Source organism: Haliaeetus albicilla, chromosome 11 (genome assembly GCF_947461875.1).
Source record: "Haliaeetus albicilla chromosome 11, bHalAlb1.1, whole genome shotgun sequence".
Lineage (NCBI taxonomy): Eukaryota > Metazoa > Chordata > Aves > Accipitriformes > Accipitridae > Haliaeetus > Haliaeetus albicilla.
This window is the reverse complement of record NC_091493.1, coordinates 15,575,715-15,584,698: the sequence shown is the minus strand read 5'-3', so window position 1 is coordinate 15,584,698 and position 8,984 is coordinate 15,575,715. Positions and strand designations below refer to the sequence as shown.

Below are 8,984 nucleotides of genomic sequence, written 5' to 3'. Positions count from 1 at the left end.
TGTGTCACTAATGCTGAAGAAGATATATGGAAACATCTATTTATTTGAAGAAATAAATTGTTTACAAAGACTGAGAATGAAACAGGTCTTCATACAGTGCAAAACAATATCTGGCAAGACACAATATAATACGAACGAATACTGCCAGACTGACCGCTCCATTTGCATCATCCATCCACAGTTTATCTCCAGTTTTCTTTTCACATAGCTACCTTTTAAAGATGACTTCACCCTAAGCTCAGTCATTCTTTATCTCCCCAGCTTCCCAGCCACAGATTTCACATGTATTTAATCCTTATTTCTTAAAAAAACCCAAACCACGATTCCCTCCTCCTTATCCCAAGTGAGCTGCCATTGTTCCCTTCCTCCCTCCCTCCTCTGATGTCACCCTTTACTAAACTCGCACTCTGAGCTTCATAATTTCACCTGCTTACATATAATGGTCCCTAACTTAGGTAATTACTACTGAAAGTGACTCTAACAGTCCCAGACTCTAACAGGATCCCAGTCCCTGCTCCAGGGGCCAACAATTAACTTTTCACACTGTGTTGCTAGTTTCTGTTTTCTCTCTTCTTTATCAAGCTACTGAATTTCCTTGCTGTTTGAGAACCTGTATGAAATTACATACTACTTTCACTTTATGTGTATATATGTACACATATGTATATGTCTGAGTGGGCATATATGTGGTCCACCTCCTTCTGGTTTACCCAGTAGTGAGGAAACAAGTACTGACGCTGCTTGAAACTTGTTTCCATTGCTGAAGAGGGTAGTGGGAACTGGAGGGGTGTCAATCATTCTGCTGTCTTCTACCTATGACAACTTTAAGACAAATAATTAAAAAAAATGCAGCAAAGGAACAAAACACTAGATAATCACTGCATTTTTCAGTGCACTGTATTTAAATGTACACAGCCTCTTCGTACATGTGTAAAATTCCCCACCCCATGACCCAGTTTCATGGATGTGTTATGGTCCCCTGGCCCATAATCATGGTCTAGGAGCAAAATCTGATCCACAGTACTGATTTTCAAGTTAGGCTGCTCAAATATGCCTATAATCAATAAATGGCAAAGCCACCAGCACACAAAACAAAGCACACTAACATACAGTCAGTAATTTACATTATATACACTATTCAAATGGCAGCACACTGCTAATGGCTGTGGAAGAACATTTCCTTTTCACCATCCAAACACTTAAACTGAAAAATGGGTTTTGAAAACTTTTTTTCTTTTCAATTTCTTTTCTTTATTTATCTTTTTAAACTAAGTTCTCCTTTCCTTGCAACACTACAGGCTTGGGGAAGAGTGGCTAGAAAGCTGCCTGGCAGAAAAGGACCTGGGGGTGCTGGTTGACAGCCGGCTGAATATGAGCCAGCAGTGTGCTCAGGTGGCCAAGAAGGCCGATGGCATCCTGGCTTATATCAGAAATAGTGTGGGCAGCGGCAGCAGGGAGGTGGTTGTTCCCCTGTTTTTGGCACTGGTGGGGCCGCACCTCGAGTCCTGTGTTCAGTTTTGGGCCCCTCACTACAGGAAAGACATTGAGTTGCTGGAGCATGTCCAGAGAAGGGCAACCAGGTTGGTGAGGGGCCTGGAGCACAAGTCTTATGAGGAGCGGCTGAGGGAGCTGGGGCTGTTTAGCCTGGAGAAAAGGAGGCCGAGGGGAGACCTTATAGCTCTCTACAGCTACCTGAAAGGAGGCTGTAACGACGTGGCTATTGGTCTCTTCTCCCAAGTAACAAGTGATAGGACAAGAGGAAATGGCCTCAAGTTGCACCAGGGGAGGTCTAGATTGGCTATTAGGAAAAATTTCTTCACCAAAAGAGTTATCAAGCATTGGAACAGGCTGCTCAGGGGAGTGATGGAGTCACCATCCCTGGAGGTATTTAAAAGATGTGTAGATGTGGCACTTAGGGACATGGTTTAGTGGTGGGCTTGGCAGCACTAGGTTAACGGTTGGAGCTGAAGATCTTAAAGGTCTTTTCCAACCTAAATGATTCTATGGTTCTATGTTTGTGGAATACCAATAATAATTGAAAAAAAAAATCTGTTAAAAATAACTGGCCTTTCTTTTTCCCTTCAAAGAAGCTTTTTTTTTTTTTCCTCTTTTGTTTTTTTTTTTTTTGGAGGGGGGCTGGGGGGGAGGACCACTGGTTATTTTGTTCGATTGTCTATTTTTTTACATAAAACTCTGTGAAAACCTGCACTATGGTTAAGTCTCAACCCTCCACCCAAGCAGCCATTACAGGACATGCTTCTATTGGAGAAGCTGGTAAAATATGACAATATTCCTAAACCTCATTTTTCCTCTGAAGCATTACTTAACCCTCAGGCAATAAATTTAATCATTGAAGTGAGAAATGGATGCTTTTAATAAGGGTTTTAACTACACATCTTAATGAAACCTAAACAAATGGTGTTCCTGCCAAAATGTTGGTTGCATGTGTGTTTATATATACTACGAAAGCAAAAGAAATATTTTTCATAGTTAGAGATTTATTGTTCTATGGTAATTTCCAAACAGTCCTGGATTATAAACATACAATTCTTTCTTTTTAAGAACTGCAGTTTGCTGGCTTTCTTCTTTACATGACTAATGACCACCAGGAGGGGCTTCACAGCAGCTTGGTTTGTTACCAGATCCAGAAAATATGTGGGTTTGCCTACAAGGACAGTGTGTGCAATTTAAAGTAAGTTCATCTTTATTTTATTTGTTTGTTTGTTTGTTTGTTTCTTTAAAGACAACTCACATCTCTGACCTCTGACACTGGCTAACCCATGCGGTAGGCTGTGCAAATGGAAATTTCCCACATCTAGGCATTCACTTTGCATTAGTTAAATCCCTGCATGCTACTCTTGTCCCCCCTCCTTTCTAATTCTAGTGAATTTGGTGCTTTATAAAATCAGGCTGTTTCAAATATGAATAAATCTGTATGGCAAATGCACCATCTTCCCCATAAATACAAATCTGAATATGAATGTCAGGACCCATGCACATGCCTAGTTTCTGTATGAGAGCATTATGCCTATCTGGAGAAGTGATTTGACTTCTCTGTATTGCATTAGACCACTGTCATTAATGACAGAGGTGTCATTTTGATGTGATCTGTGAGGCAGTAGAAGCTTTGAAGTTGAAAGATAGAATAGACATGGATAAATTGTGCTCTGAGTATGCTGCTATTGCACCATTATTGCTGGCAATTATTTCACCAAGTGACACATCTGATAAAAAGTCATCTGCCTTGCTATGGAAAGAAACCACAGTTTGCTGAAGCACATGGTAGATCTGTCGATGTTAGAGCCTGACAAAAAGCTCATTAGTTTTGGCCTGATCATTCTGCACCAATCTTGAACTCTTTTGCATTGTTTCCCCCCCCTCCTTGTGTTTTCAGTTGGTTTTACTTTTCTGAGATAGCACTTCTGCTTTTCTGTTTTAATGTTTGGCCATTTACTCTCTCTTCTCCATACCACTATCCCCAACACACCTCTTCCTACTGGTGTTCTTCATATGCCTCCCCTTTCTCTCACCCTTTCCTTAACTGTCTTGAACAATGTTTATTTCTTTGTTGGTCTCATAAAGTGGGGGTTTACAACTGTTTCTTTTTAATCTGCAGAGCATGTGAAATCCAGCTTTTCCAAATAAATAGCAGCAGATTTCAGGTAATTAAATTTCAGGTTAGTTTTAAGTCAAACATGGAATACAGATTTGTTCCTTCAGCTATGCCCCATGGGCTGAGTTCCTAAGTGGATTCATATTGTGGGACCCCACCTAAGTAAAGATTTCAAATAAGGGGAAGCAGGTAGAGTTACTGCCAAAATTCCCATAGGAATTTATTTATGTTGATTCCTTGGATGATGATACGTCTGTGATGGAGAAAAGGGAACAGGAACATGCAAGTAAGAATCCTTTAAATAAACTGTGTGATCAAGAAAAAGGTAAATGAAACTACATTTTCAAGTGTGTAGCATAACAGGGCAAGATAAAAGGCCATAATTTATCATCAGATGTTTTTATCTGACTAGCAAAAAAAAAAGCCAGTGGATGTACAGCAACAGAACAATTACATTGTTAGAGGATGAACTGTATGTACATTAGAAAGGAGTTCCTTGTCATGTTAAAGGATTCTGGGCAAATCACTCTAAAACACAAGTTTTGAGGAACAGAGGCATGGAAAGCATAGACGTATCATAGGTTTTAGAGGTTCTTCCTATTTCTAAGCTGAAGAATAACTTTGCTAGAACATAAGCTCATGTTCTGTGCTTCAATTATTATATTTTCCTGAATAGGTGAGCTGTAAAAGAAGGTGGCCTCAAGCCATCCACCTTATGAAAAGGTCTTTCATCACAGTACCTCAGAACTGGTCTTCCATAAAGGCATCACAGAGTATGCAGCATAGATTCATTCCACCTAAACTCAAGTGTCTCAGATATCCAGCTGCATTAGGCTCCCTTCACAGACAATCAAGACTCATAATCATCCTCAAAAGTTAGTTTATGTTAAATAACTGCTATTTGCTGGGATAAGCATGGTCCACATGCTTACTAAGCATGCTAAAGGTATTATGAAACGAGACAATGGTAGAGTCCACAGAAAGCAACTGCAGCTTTGAAATACGCTCTGTGAGACTTGGACACAGCAATAGGTCACTGTCCAACAACATAAGCTTTACCAGGATTGTGCTGCTCAGTCTGGAGCATTGAAATCTTCAGATCTTACAGACAGTATTATTTTTGCTCTAAATTAATGGTCTCAGTCTAATCTTTATAATTATGTCTTCATAGCATTTATAGCAAGGGACAGGTGATTTAACTGGCTGGAGAGTCTCAGTCCCACTAGGAATAGGCCTCTAGGTCAGAGGTGTATTAATGAGAGAGCTGCTGGAGGATGACGAGCTGATCCTGCAGCCTCCAACAGCACTGAATTGATTACAAGGGACTCTATAGAAAAAAACTTCTGGCTAATAACTATGCAAATCATACTGCAGATACCGCTATTACCATGACTACAAGCACTTTTGTTGTTTGTTTTGGAGGGGCCGGGGTGGTTGTATCAAAGCCCAGGCCAAATACAAACTCTCCAGTAGTCACTGTGTGGCACACCACACTGTTTGAAAGGGGCAATAGGAGTAAAGTTTACATCCATTTCTTCCAGGACTCATATCCTGTGCCAGCTGAAGTGTTTTGCAAAGGGCTACTCTGATCAGTATTCTTCAGGTGTATCCTAGTGGTAGGAAGTAGTAATACAAGTACTAACACTACCACATGGAACTAAGCTACATGTTAGAGGGGATAAAACTAAGCATGTTCTGCTGCTAGTATTTGGTATTATTTGCATTAGAAAAGCATGTTGTCGTTAGGCATGTTGTACCCCGACCCTTTTCATTCTGAAAGGGATTGCCAGGCGTATCTTGGATATTTCTAATGAAGGTAGATGAAAAGCATAGTTTATAAAAAGTATAGATTTTCACATTGTTTATAGAGACAGTTTTGATTTGTTAGTTGCAAGCTAACAAGGGGCATGAGGCTGATAATTGACTTGAACAAAGAATGTAAACTAGAAAGGACAATAATCCTTCCCTTAGAGCTTCTGCACCTGGCAAGCAGTTGGTGTCATCCTGGGCAGAGCAATGCTTTTCAGTGAGATTCGAGAAGTCAAAAAAGTGTTACAAAGCCCAGCCTGATGATTTCCATACAAAACACCCTGCAGGCATTCAAGCACACATTAACAGAACTATTTCTTGAAAGTCCAGCTACAACAAATTGAATCAAATGGCTGTAAGGAGTTTCATTGCTTGGTTCTGTGATCTTCCCTGCAAATTCTTTGGACAGACTCCAAGTACAAGAAAGCATCTGCAGAACCTAAAGTGATGAAGTAATGTATCCTTGCAGAAACTGATCCAACACTGCAGGGAAAGATGAATGCTGAAGCAATCAGTGAATTTCAAAGGGGTTATTTTTCACACTTGCCTTCCATGCAAACAACTGAGTTACCCAGCTACCCAAACCTCCTCCATTACCCAGCTCCAAATCCCCTCTTATTAATCCTCTCCACTGTCAGATGTAATTATCTACACACCTAAGCATCTCTTCTTCTCCTTCCAGGTTTCACTGTCAGTCCATAAGTTTTTAAATAATTTAATAATTTTAATAATCTGCTTAGATTTGGTTCTGTAAAATGCTGTTTCTCAAGAAGTAATTGATCGTGTGGGAGACTATATGGTAGTCTAACCTGATGAATTCCTGAGTTTCCCTAAATTCCACTGTCTTGCACATTTTTATTATTTCTCCATTGCAGCTAAGGCCGTATACAAGATGATGAAAGCATGGGAGTTTGCATTATCTGACTAGAATACTACAGAAGCAGCAATGAAGTTTGTGCATTATGAAAAGACAACAGAGATGGCTAATCATGTGCAGTAGGGGGATAGGAAATGAATTTTACAGCACACTTCAGGAAGTGTATTCTAAGGAAAAGTTATATTTGAAGTGATCTCTTCTTCAGTGGGAAAATATTATGTATGTGCAAACCATGGCATTTCTTGGCTTTAACTGGTATCACCAAAGTTATCTTTTAAGTAAAAGAACCAGTCTTGTTTCCATAAATTCCAAACATTAAACCACTATGGTATTGGCTTTTAAAAAAGCTTTGCATTCAAGCTGTAGGCCTGGGGTGGAGGGCTACCTAATTCAGCCTGCACAGGTGGATTATGCAGCCTACATGTAAAGTCTTTGATCCATGATAAAACCAACATTTACTGATTTGTTTTGCACTGTCCCTTGAGATAAATGCATTTCAAAATATATATTGTATTGTATCTGACGTCTAACTAGAAGAGTTTGCTGGATAACACTTAAATGAGTACACTGAAAAAAATACATACATTTACAGTTTCTCAACAATCAGAAGTTTCAAATACAGTGCATTATTTTACAAGTCTTTATTGTGGTTTGATTTGCAAACCTTTGTGGAGAGACTAAGAAGACAAAGATGTTGGAAGTAAGAGTTTCTTCTTCCAAGCAGGAAAAGAAAGTGGAAACTGAATAAAGTAATAAAAAAAAAAAGTGGTCTGGAGTATTCATCTCTCTCCAGCACATCCACTGGGACACTTTGAACTCACACTCCCACTGACTGTAAGATCTTTTTGGCAGACTGAAAGTGTCTGGTTACTGGACACTAGTGTCTAGTTGCTGGAAATAAGTGAGAAAATAAAAACAGGCAAATTGCACCCAGAGGTAGATGAAAATTTTTGCATAATGGATGTTCTGAAAATAAGTTATAATAATATATATATCTGTGTTTGCAGGCCTGGGGGGAGGTGGAGTGTTTTTTAAAGAGGTCAGTCAAGTACATATAGCCAGAAATCATGCTTAGGACCTAGCTTAGCTGCAGAAGCACCACATACTTCAAGACCTCATGGATAGATAATTAAAGTTCCTTCTGACTTAGCCAAGACTGCATGAAATCTTTGCTGATGAAATCTGCCTGTGTTATTTCCCATTTTGTTATGTTTGGATATTGTTTAGTTATGTGCCCCTGCTTTTCTTTCCCTGTTTTCTTTTACAGCTAGAGTTTATTAGCTATATAATGCCTTTTGGGAAGTCTTAGATCTTTGTGCTAGCTTATAAAACAGCCAGGCACAGTGAACTCACTTGCTGTATAAAAGAGTAAAGGTCACATAGAACCATTACAGAAAACAAAGAAAGTCTGAATATTAATTCAGAGCAATTGACCCAATAAAGGCCAGCATATGGCAGTGCAGTTGCATTCTAAGAATAAGCACTGGCTTCAGAAATGGAGTTCCTCCTTAGAAGGAAGCTATAAGACAGATAAGTGACAGAGGATAGACATGAGGCTATTACTTTCTGTATTTTCTCCTTTTGGTCCCTTGATGGGGATAGTAACAGGTTTCAATCCCCTGTCAGTCACCACTCTTGAAGAGCATAGGGAGGGAGGGAAGAGCCAGGATGAAAACCTGCATAGTTTTATCAAACACTCACCATGAATGCACAACTCCTTTTCTTCTGATACACTGTAAAGATTTTTCTCACTTGATTTCACTCACTCACATTTGTAATTTATCTATTTCCTTAGGATGCAATTACATGAGAAATTCTCTCTGGTAGCAAATCCAGGCTAAGGAGGTGCAGGTCCCAGCCATGCAGCCTTTCCTCAGACTCTCTAGATGTGGTTATACATGAGAGAGCCAGCAAACAGCAAGCCAGGTGGCAAGCAGGCCCAGCAAGGGGCTCTGGATGAGAAACCATGCTGTTGTTTTGGGCCCAAAGCCTTCCTTCTTCCACCCACCCTGTGCCCTGAGCAAGATGCGTACGGGTAAGTGCCTCACATCCCAGCTTGCTTAGGACAATTCTGGGGCAGTGTGGGTGTTTCCTTCTGTCCAGGAGTAAGTTATCTCTTGCGCTGTAGGACAACAGAGGTCTCACTGAATACGAGTAGCAGGATTTGCTCATGTCCTTTGTCTGCCTGGCACACAGCTTTTGAGGCAGTAATGTCAAGCTTTCATGAGGCTATTCAGATAGATACTTTATTGCAAGTTATATCACAGCTTTTATATACACCTACAAAAGAATAAGGTGGCAGGAGCTGCTGAAATGTCTTCCATTTCAATAGCAAGTTACTCTACTTCCATCTTCCTCCTCATCTTTTTTTTTTTTTTTAACCTGTTCAGGTCATAGAGTGGTTTCATATTCCTGTTTGGAACAGGATCTACTTGCAGCCAAATACTGTGGCACTGGCAGTCAGTTTAGTCCTAGGATATTTGAGTTCCTCACACTCATCAGTTATCCTGCTTCTGCCTTCTCTTCTGTCGTAAGTGTAGGACTTGCTAGCTTGGCTCTGCATTACAGGATAGCTGCATGCCAATGTGCACGTCACCACTAAGGTGCTCGCACTTACCTAGCCAAGAGAGATATGCTGTTCAACTGAGGCTCCCTCACTGCGCCCTACCCCTGCCCAAGCTACCT

The 8,984-nt window shown here is 40.2% G+C and overlaps 1 long non-coding RNA gene across 1 annotated transcript; it reads left to right on the top strand.

The window, feature by feature from the left end:
• The first annotated feature begins 1,532 nt into the window (after positions 1-1,532).
• Positions 1,533-8,984, top strand: LOC138687624 (uncharacterized). Its single transcript, XR_011326755.1, has 3 exons — positions 1,533-2,692; positions 3,617-3,662; positions 8,095-8,984. It is a non-coding gene; the product is annotated as an uncharacterized lncRNA (long non-coding RNA).